General features: G+C 40.9%; 1 protein-coding gene across 2 annotated transcripts in view; it reads right to left on the bottom strand.

The window, feature by feature from the left end:
- SKAP2 (src kinase associated phosphoprotein 2) overlaps nucleotides 1–14,121 on the bottom strand; it is a 150,761-nt gene that overhangs the window by 19,582 nt on the left and 117,058 nt on the right. The window lies entirely within an intron of this gene.

Genomic DNA, 14,121 nt, shown 5'->3' with positions numbered 1-14,121 from the left:
ATCCCCTCGCTAGGTATTATATTGACACAGCCACTTTTCAGAATAGAACTGCACTTTATGTCTAATTCCTTTGCTGCTATTTAACACACGGTGTACTAATATAATAAGTATGTTTGCTTTTAAGTACCATGAACCCATTACAGCTACTAATCTGATATTTTGTTAATAAACAATGGGTATAAAAGTCATGCCTTTTAAAATGTTCTTCACAAGCAGATTATGTAAGAATTTCATAACATTCTATGATGGGGAGGAGGGTGAGTTTCAGCATGAACATGTGATCATGTCTGGTTTGCATTAATAACTTTGTAAACGTATAGGTTCATTCATGCACATCACATTACACATTCAGGCTTCAATTCTGCAAATACTTAATAGACATGTTTAATTTTAAGCACAGGAGTAGACCTGTTGATTTCTGTGGGACCACTCATACGCTTAAAGTTAAGCACATGCAGAGCTACTTGCACGACTGGGGCTATAGGTTGCCAAACACAATATAATGGGAAACATGGTTATGTGATTTACTGTTCAAGGAACTTTGTATTATTAATCTGCTTGTTAATCAGTAGTTTTTGTTGTCTAATAACTACTGACTAGCTAGAAGTTTGGTTAAGACAGACTCCAATGATTTGGACACAAAACAAGAAAACAATGGAAAGCGGTAAATCTGATGCTACTGCACAGCACATAAAAGAGAGAGAGAGAGACTGACTATATGCTATATTTAAACTTGTTCAACACTGAGTACATCATTACATCATGTGGGGCATGCTAAAAAATGTAACAAAAGTATCCTTATATATTCTCAAGGGCACCAGGAGGCACTCATTCCATGGCTTACAACCATTTTTATGCCACTTACAAGCAATATTATCCCTTTGTCTGTCATCTTTTCTACCCACGATGCATTATCTCTTCCTATAAACACTCAATTCCAGGTAAGAGACAGATTATTATATACTGCTAGAAATAATTTTTTGGTTATTGAATATTGCAGAATTATTTTTATTAAGAATGTTCATACCATGCTGCTATTCTTTCCTTCAGTTCTGTGATAATAAGAACTCCATTTTAGTAAGTATTTTTCTCTTCCCTCTCTCTAATTTAAAAAGGGAAAGGGAAAGCAGTGCAGGTTTGAGAAATTTTTCCACGGTAAGACAGAGTACCTATAAAAATAAACACTATATTGTGGGTTCACAAACAAAGTTCATAAATAAGTACAATTCTCCCTTTAAAAAAAGATAAACATTGTTTAAAACTGATGGTCATTTCCTCGACTTGTATTTGAAGTGTAAGAGGAGAAAAGAAAGCCTGAACAAGTTCCTTCAGAACCCCAGTGTCAATTAAATACTGCTTTAGATCTAACGGACTTGGGTCATGGGAGCTTAAAGAGGACATTTAGCTCCTAAATACAACTTGCACTTTGGGCCTGGAAGCAGTGTCAAACCTCTTGTAACCAACAGCAGTCTCAAATGCGTAGAGACACTGGTCAGAAACTATGTTGCAATGTTTGCAGCAATGCATAGCACAGATAGTATATGCAATATCAATTATTGAGGAGAAACAGTACGACAAAAGTTAAATTGTATTATCAAGATACTGTGTCACAGGGAGCCACAGAGATCTTCAAAATAATCGTAGTTCAATCTTTCCCCTCTCCCCTCACTTTCTACCCTTCAGGCTGGGAAGAGACGTGTCTCTCTAGTTTCTCTCTCCAGATCAATAGGAGCTCTGATCAAACCCAGAGCTCTAGAAGAGCTGTGTATGTGTCCTAAAGAAATGCATTTGGGCCTACAGCAATAGGTTGAGGATCCCTAGAGACTAGAATATAGAGACACTTACAGCATATCTCCACTACTAGAAAGTTAAAAGATTTTTTTTCTGGTAACAGATCAGGGAGGAACTGCAAATATTAAAGAAAATAATAATAATTCCTGTAGATTTCACAGCTGAATTCTAAAATTTTGCACTACGAGTTAAATATGTAAATTACTACCAGGAGATTGCCACAGCTATTCCCCAAACACAGATGGCTCTACCTGCACATATGATTTAAAGCGAATACAACGAATACAACAGTATCTGACTTTTAGACATGAGTCTAATTGATTTTTCTTCCTTTTTGTTCTTCCCAGAGAGAGTCAGACTATATGAATATAAAAATGTACTAAAGTGTAGCTTGCATAATACATTTCTGCAACAGAATTGGTAATCTCCCAGATAAATATGTATAAGTCAGCATTCCACCAAAAAACTGATAATAGTCAACCACTTACCTACATTAGATCTTATATTAATAGCAGTATTATTAGCTAGTATTTGATTGTGTTGTGTTATTTGATATAGACACGGTCATTATACAATATTAATTAATACCCTGGATAATCACAGTTTGTGGGTTAATATATTCCATTCAACACTTTAATAACAGTAAACAAAAACAGCTCAGCTATGCAGCAAAATCCATCAAACCACACAGATGGTTATAAGGTTTTCATTATGTGGTTTCCATAGCAATCATATTGCAAATCTGGAAGCTTCTTGCAAATAAGCAGCTTGTATTTACATGCCTCTCAGCTGCAGCATGGAATTCTACAACATGTGAAGTTATTATTCCGATCACATATTGTTAGAAGAATTGTTGGGAGATGTTTTGATCAGTCCAGATTTAAAAAAATACTGCAGTGAACTAATTTTTAAAAATTTATTCAAGCATTTTGATATCTGTAATGCATACTAATAGATCCACATTTGAAATTTCACTCTGGTGACAAAAGGCTACAAGCATATAAGCTTGTCCTCTGGAAACCCCCCCCACAGTACATTAGTAAAAATCAAAATGTCTTCACTAGGTAGAGAGGATAGAGACACACGGGAAGAACTCAGATGAAACTGAACAGCCATTGCTTATTTGCTCAACAGGAATGTAAAGGTGTAAGAGCCTATTTGAGAGACAGACTGAATTATTTCTCCAGGATGTATATTTTTCTTAAAATGACCCCATGTAACTGTAAATGGGAACTCTAAAAAGAGAGTAAATGCTTACTGTGGGGAAGAGACAAGTACTTTTCTCTCCCTGATTTATAAACTTAATTTTACAAATTGAGCCTGCTCTGTAACAGATGGATTATTACCCTAATAAGCAACATAACTCTGTCCAGCTATTCAGTTTCACAATAGCTAGATCTAGCTCATACAAATATTTTTGTTTTGGGGAGGATGTGAACAAACAAAAGGAAGGAGCAATATGCAAACAAGTTAAATCCATATTCATCTTCTTAAGTTGAGGTCCATATCTCCCATTCCCTTTCCCCGTCTCCTCCCCGCTGCTCCCTGCACTAGCATAAGCAGTGAGGACTCAAATCCCAGGACCACTTGGTTTACAAGGAAGTAAGCAGAAATAGCTCTAACACACTATACTTTCCCAAAGATCTGCAGAAGTTATTACCCTTACATTCTGTGAGATTAGTACTCTCCCTTTATGAAGGAATAAGGTCAAAAGGATGGATGGTCTCTGTGATATCTTCCCCCTCTCCTCCCAGATTTCCTTATGGAAGCTGATGCTTAGTCAGCACTACCTTGCATGGTTCTCCCCCTGCACTGAGAAAGCTCACTGTGGAAGGAAGAGGGTTGTGTAGCTGCCATAGCCAGAGAGGCTATGGGAAGAGGGGAGGGTGCAAGGAGCAGTGCGGCGGTATTAAGCTTCTGCGTGACTACAACTTCTGGGGGATCCACAAAAGTTTCCTGCATATCTTAGGATATCTCCAGCACGGTTAGTCTCAAACCTTTTTGGTGCTGCAGGGGTGGTTAGGACATCTCAGCACAGAAATCATTGCCCAAAAGCTCAGGTGGCTTTACATGCCTTTTATCCTCCCAATCCTGGCCTGCTTTGGGGACCAGAGAACCTCCTAGCATAATTTAGATAGTTCTGGGGGCCTGTCTAAGTTAAGGTAGCCCTCACAGACTACCATATTGGCCACACCCCTGCACAGAATTGCTGCAGCACTGTGTGCTGTAGCTGGAGCTACAGCCTGATTCCTCTGAATTCAGGAAGCCTCCCCCAGCTGGAATTAGGGTATAAAGGGGCCAGATTTAGAGTGAGAATCTCATCCTTTGGATCCATAAAACTTCTCCATGGAAGTAAGGATGTCTGTATGCTTGGTGGGTCTTTATTCCCCTCCAACAGAATGATCTGTGAGAAATTCTACAAGTTCAAACTAGCTAAGGTTCCTGGCCCCTATTTGAATATAACTTATGCAGGGAGTTACTTGGTATTGGGAGAGGGGGAGGAAATGGGTAGGAAAAAATCATGTTTTTTAATGAATTTGTAAAAGTTGAAAATTTTCATGCACTTGCACATGCTGTTTTTCAATTTGCCACTGTCTTCCTTCACATGAGGGAGAGTGGGGAGATGTACTATAAGGACATGTTTATGAACAGATTGTTACTAAATGACCATTCACTATTAGAGAATCCTCCCCCTATCAAAAGGGCAGGGTTTAAAGCTCCTCTTATGAAAAATATTTGTGTTTCTGAGGGCCTGGGGAATATGACGCTTACAAGGCTCAGGGCTTAAATTTTTCTCTTTGGGCAAAGGAATAGGGGAACAATGGGGGAAAGGTGTAGAGTAAGGGCTGGGCCAGTTTATTTACCTGCTGACGCGGCAGGTTTGGCCGATCGCGGCCCCCACTGGCCGTGGTTCGCCGTCCAGGGCCAATGGGGGCGGCGAGAAGCCGCGGCCAGCACATTGCTCGCCCACGCCGCTTCCCGCTGCCCCCATTGGCCTGGGACGGCGAACCGCGGCCAGTGGGGGCCGCGATCGGCCGCGTCAGCAGGTAAATAAAACTGGCCCGGCCCGCCAGAGTGCTTACCCTGGCAAGCCGCGTGCCAAACGTTGCCGACCCCTGGTGTAGACACACCTATTTTCTCAAATGTGAAAGTCAGAGAAATTTTTTAAAATTGCTTTTGCTTCTTTTTTTTTTGACAAACTTTCACTGTTGTTTTGAGGTGGTGCACTGTTTCACTTGATCTTTGCTGTGTCTTCTCAGTTACGCATAATTTTTAAATGCTTTCAGGAAATCCAGACACATGCGACCATATATTTGCTTGAGATCTGAAGACTCGTTTTCCCACTTAGTTTTCCAACATCCCTTCCCCCTCCTTTTCTATTAAGGCCCCATTTTGTTCAAGGATTGATTTGAGCAAAGACGTTTCACCCTTTGGATTGCCTGGAATTATTTGTTGAGAAAACTGAACAAAATATTCTAATTCATAATATAATGCACAGTCTGGTCCTCATATAGGATAAAATTTTCAAAAGTGTCTAAGGGACTTAGGGGCCTAAGTCACATTGCTGTTCCAATGTGATTTAGGCTCTTAAATCACTGAGGCACTTTTGAAAATTTTGCCCATATGACTTTGTCCTCTGATTAGATGACCAAACTTTTAAAATGGGATGGCAGCTTCTCCGAAGTAAAGGTTTTACCTCACTTTTCAATAAAAGCCTGATTTTGGCCCCAGCTCTAAAATCATCTTTCAGCTTCAAACTTGGTATGTAGTGTCTAGACAGTGGGCAAAATTACAGATATACCAGACAAGATTTTTTTAGCACAATGTTTACACAGTTAGAAAAATGTTCCAATTTTAGGCAGAAAAACCCAGCTTAAATATGTATATTCTTCCCCTTTCTATGGAAGTTATTAGGTTATTCTTCTCATTGAGATATAGAACTATTTCTATAAAGCACAGGAAGCCAAGATTTTATATCTGTTTGGTCTCAGATATTAAAATGGTTTAAGTGTTCAACATGACCTTTTATAAACCTTGATACTAAGTTGTTGTTAAAATACATGATATTAAATACTATGCAATAAATATAAACAATTCTCTAAATAAATAGATATAGTAATCAAATATGCAAATAAACCATGCAGTGCAATTTATCACTAGAGTTATTTGATAGATATATATAGGTTACATTTCTGTGGCTTAAATTTGTAGATTAGTAATACAGAGAAGAAAGTCTTCATACATCATGTAAAGTTTATAAGCAGCAAGATCTTAGATTAAAACCCATTCCTTAATACAAAATAACCCTAATTGTGACAAATGTGACTTGACATAATATTTACATATATGAAAGCAGCTTGTTTAAACCACAGTATCAGTTCTATAGTAATTTGTAGGGTTAGTTTATTCAAATTTATAGTTCTTCCCTTTTTTGAACAACTTCATTTCTGGATTTAGAAGAAAACAAGGCAAGTCATTTCAGCAAAGTTCACTTAAGTGAAAGGAAATGATATAGTTGTTGGCATGTTTCTCTAGGACGAGTGTGGCTCATGGATGCTATAATTGCTTTAAAAATGTCCAAGCAACTGACACTTTTGCATTCTCTGTATTGACCACTGACAACACAGTGGGGAAAAAAATCAGCAGCATGCACCCTTTGGGTATTTTAATGGAGTCAACATGTCCTTTTTGGTTGTTTAAAGCCAACGTTACCAAATTACATGAAGCTAATTCTACTAAAATCTTTTATCTGGCTTAAATGACAAAATAAACCCATCGTAATATTATGATACACAGTCAAACAAAATCAAGCAAAATGCAGAATGAGCGGAAAATTAATGAGCAGAGACCTTGATTTTTTGTGTGTGCAGTATAATAGTTCAATTAATGTCCCACAAATCAGTGTTGTGTTTTTTCCTGATCTCCCATACAAATTTTCTGGATCTTACTACAACTAACTCTATAGAATGTATTTATCTAGTGTCTATTATAGCTGAAGGAATCTTTCTAAATTTTTCAACATGCTAAAAACATATGAAATTCAGCAACAGAGAATCTTAATTCACATTTCCAAATACACAAACACCAGTTTATAGGCTCCCCAGCAAAAGAAAAACCAAAGATCTAACCAACCATAGTGGGAAATAACCTGATAATCCTTTAGCGTCCATTGCCGCTGGTAGAGAAATGGGACCGTTGTATAAATAGTGGAGGAAAACAAACTGTTATTAATCCTGTCAAACCCCCGATAGAGTGGTCTGTTGGCTGAACTTTATTCTCACACAGAGCTATCTGGAAGTCTTAAGGTTCCATCAGCCTCCAAAAGTGGACTACCAAAAAAGGCCTTTCTCCCCTGAGAAAAAGCTGTGATCTGACCTCAAATCAAAGGTGGCAAGGGTTGGTCCATGACAAAGGAGCAACCCATTTCCCCCATCTCCAATCTTTTTCCATATACCACAACCAGAGTGCAATCAGCTGTGTGTGAATTAACTCAGAAACCACCTGGGATAGTCTCACGGTTATCCTGGAAGCCATGAAATCCTGAGCAGATCCAGAAGAACAGTCATCTATTGAATCTGTCATGAGATATTCAGCCTTGGTGCCATGTAATAATCAGGTTCCTCACTGTGGGTTTTTTTGTTTTGTTTTTTTGTGGGGGTTTTGTGCCTTTTTACTCCCTATCCCCTTAAATGTGAGAGTTTAAAAGGGACACATGAGCTACACATTTTAATTATATTTAAGATGGATATATATAATTGGTTGAAAGGCTCCTGCTTATTGATTATGTTTTGCTTGGCTTAATTCCTTCAGTTTAGAGGAGGAAGGGAGAAAGAAGGCTGGTAGTGGTGACAGTCCCTATGGCAATTAGAAGTTCATTGAGGGGGGGGAAATTGAGAGGGAGATTTATGCTAATGAGTCATCAGGGTTGGGGAAATCTTGTGGGGAAGGATTTATATCTACAGTATCTGGGTGGGTAAGATGGACTTTGTGGGCCACTCTGCTGGTTCTTACTTGAGCACCCAGCTGGGTCAGCTGTCTCGCTTTAATACCAACCTTATGGAAGCTAGGAAGGCAGAACAAGGATATCCCAAAGCAGCTATAGGAATGTATTGTTTCTCAACAACAGTATCCAGTGGCATTAACAGTCTGATCGTGCACTCCTTAAATCAGAAATTCAAAAAATATGGGCTCCCAGATTTAGCTAGATATGTATATCATGCTCATCGCAGTGATAAACAAGCACCAGAATGGGCCCAGAATCTCTACTATCATAAATATATGTATAATAGACCTCGGACTATGACCTACCAACCTAAAACTATTTCTCATTTTTTAGAATTAGTAAAATGTCTCCCTTACTGGGATACTTGTTTGCAATGCTTTGCTTTAGCATTATTGCATTGCTTCTTAATTAGATATGGACAGTGACACAAAGAAAACTACTTTGCTTTCATAAGAGGGAACTTTAGGTCCGTAACCCACTGAAGATGTTCATGCATAAACAAAGTGTTGTTAATATTTAACATGAAACCAGCTGTCAAAAATGTAGTCAACAGTGAAAGAGCTATGATACAAGTAAAATTACTTTGTGTGATTGTGTCTCTCCAGGATGACAAGCTCCTCTGAGATGGGATTCTATCTCTTAATAACAAACAACTTCTGTCACATAGTGTTCACATCATATTGGTTTTACAAATCAATAGTGTCAAAAGTGGTTTAATGTAGGTGAAGAGGAAATAGTAAAAAGAATGATTGATCAGTGCTGGAAATAAAATATCTTATTTCAATAAAAAGTGAATTTGTGTGAATGTGATGTGTGTTAATTTGTTTTAGAAAGATTTTCTTAAGCATCAAATTACAGGATTTGAAGTAGGTTCCTTTTTGATATGCAAGGGTAAACCTTCACATTTAAGTAAACAAGCTTGAACATGCCAACAGATAATGTAGATTTTGCTCTACGTTGGATTTTTTAATTTTTATTATTCCTCAGAAATACTGGCATAAAATTCAGCCTTCATCAAACTGATCACAGCTATACATTCTCCTTCCTTCATGAACTTAGATGACTTGTTATAACAGTTGTTCAGAAATTCAGGCCATGTATCACTATGTTTATGCATGGGACTTTGAAGCCAAAGCGAGTTTTGCATGTGAGTCAGTGGAATGAATAAAAACTCTCTTACTCAACAGGGCATGTAGTTCATTTACTGTTGTAGAGTTAGAAACTAACCACTTTAGATTCAGTGATTGTTATAGGATACCAAACCCCCTGACTTAATAGTCCCAAAATTTGAAACTGGGAAAAAATGCAGGTTTGGAATTGGTAAAATTCATATAGAGTTTAAGATAAGAACAGAACTTTACAAAAGCACTGAAAAAGTAATAAAAAACAGACAAGTCAATTTAGCTGTATGGAGTTTCCATTAAGGACTAATATGAGAGCCATTGCTATGCTTTGGAATGCAAATGAGCCATAGCAAGAGGGGGGATGGGCAGAGAGTGTTACTAGACTGGACATGTGCCCATGATCTTGATGTTCCACATTAAGTTAAAGACAAAGGGCTGGTCTACACTTAGTCCGGACTTCGGACTAAGGTACGCAAATTCAGCTACGTTAATAACGTAGCTGAATTCGAAGTACCTTACTCCGGACTTACCGCGGTCCAGACGCGGCCGGAAGTCTCCCCCCGTCGACGCCGCGTACTCCTCTCGGCGAGCTGGAGTACCGGCGTCGATTGTGAGCACTTCCGGGATCGATCCGGGATCGATTTATCGCGTCTTAACCAGACGCGATAAATCGATCCCAGAACATCGATGGCGTGCCTCCGGACCAGCCGGTAAGTGAAGACTAGGCCAAAGTTTGGTAGTCACAGGCTGTGGTAGGTATCACAAACTGTGTGTATGCAATGTGGTTTATTGTTTTCTGCAGCATATCACCATGCACAAAACACACTGTTCTGGGATGAGGGTAAGTCATAGAACCTGTGAACAGTCATACAACGTAAGGCCAGATGACGTATGGGCTTTTCATATACTCAATGTCACATTGTTTTATGACATTGGCATTTGGTATTGGTGACAGTTATTGCTGACATTTGGGCTTTCAGGCACACCTCTGGCAAAAAGAGCAGTCTGAATCAAAGTAATGCTTATTGGGAGCATTTTTCAATACAAAACCCTGCAAGGGGACCCCATGGGCACACAATAGATCAGGGGTCTCAAACACATGGCCTGGGGGCCGCATGTGGCCCGCGGGGTTGTTTTCTGTGGCCCGCGGGCTCCTCGCGGCCCCCCTCCCCCCCAGCATTTACCTAGAGTGGCTCCAGCCCGACGCACACCGGGGGAAGGGCAGGCTCCCTGCCTGCCCTGCCCCTGCCGCTCCGGGAAGCAGCCAGAACGTGGGGAAGAGGGGGGCACAGGGCTCTGTGTTGCTCTTGCTTCAGGCAGTGCCCCCAGCAGCTCCCATTGGCCGCAGTTCCCCGTTCCCGGCCAATGGGAGCTGCTGGGGGTGGTGCCTGAAGCAACAGCAACACACAGACCCCTGTGCCCCTCCTCCCTCAGGTTCCGGCCACTTCCCGGAGCGGTGTGGGGACAGGCAGACAGGTGGCCTGCCCTGCCCCCGGTGCGTGTGGGGCCGGAGCCCGCCCCCCGAGCCCCTCCTGCAGCCCAACCCCCTGCTGTACCCCGCACCCCTCCTGCAACCCAACCCCCCGCTGTACCCCACACCCCTCCTGCACCCCACACCCCAACTCCCTGCCCTGAGCCCCCACCACACCCCACACCCCTCCTGCCCTCCCTGGGGGCAGGAAGGGGGCAGAGTTGGGGTGGGTATTTCAGGGAAGGGGTTGGAATGGGGGCAGGGCCTCATGGAAGGGGTGGAGTGGGGGCGGGGCCAAGGGTGGTAGGGGGAGGTGTCAGTAATGCGGCCCTCGGCCAATGTACTAGTCCTCATGTGGCCTTCGTGGTCATTTGAGTTTGAGACCCCTGCAATAGATCATAGGGTCTACTGCTGAGAAGCACATCACCTAGCAAGAAGCAGGAGAGAATCTGTGCACTCTCCAAAAGACCCACCAGGATTTTGGCTGCTGCGTCCGCTCCCTCCTCTCAACCAGATGAGAAGAAGGGAGAGAGAAGATCCATGAATGCCTACTGCTTATCACCAAGATAAAGAAAAGGAGTCATCCTCAGATGACAGTTTACATAGATAAAAATCTGGCCCAAGGGATTGCCAAGAAGAAAGGATAAAACCCAGACATAAGGCTCTTAACTTCTTCCTGAATTCATGGACTTTAAATCGAAAATCATCTTAATATAGGACTCTTGTATACCCATAAGCATTCAACAATTGCTAGGAAATATCCTCAGGAAGCACATCTGGGAGGGTAAAATGAAAAAAAGCTCAGGAAAGTACTGCCTCAAAATTCAAAGTGTCACCAACAAATTCAGAGAGATTCTCTGAGCTCCAAACCATGACAATGTTTTGGATTCAAGCTCATTCACGTGATGATAAATCCATTGTGCCATGCCCTCTGATATACACCACAGACACGTCGGCCACCAGATTTATGTAGTTTCTAGAAAATTATGGATTCCTAAACTTTCATACATTTCAAACAAAAAATCTTTTCTATTTTCTGTTAATATGCCATTTATAATTGCTTTTCACTGCTTCCGTATATTTTGTATGCTTCTGAGCCATATGACCAACTTTTCTCTTTTTCTTATTACTCATATAAATGTAATATTAATTTTACTGTTTGTGACCATAATAAAATATTTTGAAAAATTTGGTAACTTTAATATACTCTTTAGACAAGAAAGGGTGCAAATTTCCCATGCACAAAATAGCTACAAAACAAGTAATAAGCATCTTAATTTCGTCACTAAGATCCATTTTAAAAGGATTGCTTTTACGTGATGAACTGTCCTCACTGTTTTCCCAAGAAAGACTTCATTGTGCACACCTGCCATATATATCAACTGAAATTGTTCAGAATACTTCCTAGAAGCTCTTTTTCTAAAACTCACCTTCATTTTTAATCTCCAGAATGATAATAATCTTACATTTGCTCTTTTCACCTCCAAATATTCCATACATTTTACAAAGTGATTTACTATTTACATTCAGAAACCACTTCATCCATTGCTGAAATGCAGCCACTGGTGGAAAGAATAACAGTTTAACAATATCAGCACTGCAAACAATACGGGAGCACGAGAAGTGAAGAAGAATCTCATATCCACTTGTAACAGTACGAAGACAAGATCACTTTGTCTTCCTAATCTTAGGAGTTGATTGCCCTGTTGCAGTCCATGATTGGGACTTCGTGACACTAACCTCTATGTTTTCAAAGCAGTGTGCAGGATTTTAGCCACATAACTCCCATCAAAATCGACATGGAACACACAGGTAATCCCTAGTGCATTACCTTGAAAACTTAAAACTGAGGGAAGGATTTATGAGAAGGTTTCATTAACTGTTATTGTTGTGAAATCCTCAAGCATTAATGCTTAGAGAAAGGAAATACAAAATGACTGTAAGGGAGGCATCCTGGTTCATGAAGCAACAGATCTACCTTACACACAGTCATCGACATGCTTCTCCTCAAATGTAGGTAAAACACAGGTCATGTTTTAGTTTTTGATTCCTCTGTACTGACAGATCGTGGAATGCATCAGTAAAGCTCATTTACTTCTGAGACCAAAACAGCTCTACATCCAAAAACGATTGCAGCAGGAAGGTATCAAGCTTTGCTACTTTCCTAGGCAGGATAAGTGAGAGTATCACCTTTTTATTAACACACAGATGCTTCAAGTAAGGACTAAAAGGAATGGACAGGTTCAACATTGCTTACACTCTTACAAAGTATCAAACACTGGTGCAATAATAATAGTTTCATTGTTAAAGTGTTTGTTAGATGAAGCACCTAAGCACGTCAACAAAAAGACAGAATTACATATAAACAATTTGCCTAAATCAATCTAAGGCAGGAGCAAAACCCAACCAAATAGTATTTTAAGTGCCTGGAATATGCTCAGAGCTGTACAAAACTTATAGACACATCTTATCCTGCTCAAAGCTTTACCTCGGTTACAAAACATGGTTAAAGTCTCACCTACACTACAAAACAGAACTATTGGCCAGAATCCAAGCTGTGGTCAGTACAGCTTGGCACAGGTCTCAGATTGAAGGTGAGGTGGAAAGGCAAACTTTCCATTCCCTTGATCCATGGCCCAGCCATGCACTGAATCACCCCCAAAAGTAACGTAGAGCAGCCTAAGACATGCTCTTAGTTATACATGCTAGAATAGTTCTCTGTGGGGCTGCGCTGTTGGCTCAGGACTACTGAAACAGTAGACTCCGGCTCTGCCCCCACTCCCTGATGTCCAGCCTGCTCACAAAGAGTCCCTGTGCTTGGTGTGGAAAGTTTGGAATGAGTGGCGTAGAGCCAGCTATACCAGCTTTATGCCATCTAGGGATTCTCCTTATGTTGGGGAAACTTTGGGCAGTTCTTCTTCATCTGGAGTTGTCCCATGCATGGAGGCAGCATGGAAAAAAACACAAAGCGTTTTTAAAAAGCCTAATAACAAAATTCCAGTTTAATGAAAGTTTGATCGTATGCCAGAAGGTGGGCTAGATTAGCAGAACCATTTTAGAACTGGAAAACATTTCCTTCACTACTCTCCAGGTTGGGAAGCTGAAAATATGGCCTGCCTAAAATAACCCAACTCTTCCCCCATCATTTAGAATTCCATTGATCCAAAGATCTTGGATGTCCTGGTATGATAGGATGCATAGGTTTGCTCTATGTAATATTCATTCTTAAAGTTATTTTTTTCAGGTTTGTACTGTCAGTTGTAGGCTACAATACATATTTGTCATGTCAAAAAAATAGAGAATTGATTAATTTATCAGGCTATTAATTACTTAACTTCAGCTAGATGCCACCAGCCGAGCTACTGACTGGATGGGGCTCCGCTTCAATGCAAAGAAGTGCGTAACTCTGCACATTGACGGCAGCAAAAGGGACTCGGTGCAGACAATGGGGTTCCAGATCCAGGGTGAGCCCATCATCCCCCTGGCAGAGAGGCAAGCATACCAGCACCTGGGCACGCCAACAGGGTTCCGTGTCCGGCAGACACCCGAGGACACCAGCCAGGAGATCTTGCAGGACGCCGCCAAGATTGATGCCTCCCTGCTGGCACCGTGGCAGAAGATAAACGCCCTGTACACCTTCCCACGCATCTCATTCACCCTAAGGGGATCTGCCGTGGCGAAGGTGCCCTCAACAAGGCAGACAAGATCATCTGGAAGCTGGTGAAGAAATG

This window comes from Malaclemys terrapin, chromosome 2 (assembly GCF_027887155.1).
Source record: "Malaclemys terrapin pileata isolate rMalTer1 chromosome 2, rMalTer1.hap1, whole genome shotgun sequence".
NCBI classification, from domain to species: Eukaryota; Metazoa; Chordata; order Testudines; family Emydidae; genus Malaclemys; species Malaclemys terrapin.
Note: the sequence above shows the minus strand (reverse complement) of the source record. Positions and strands in the feature narration are given on the sequence as shown.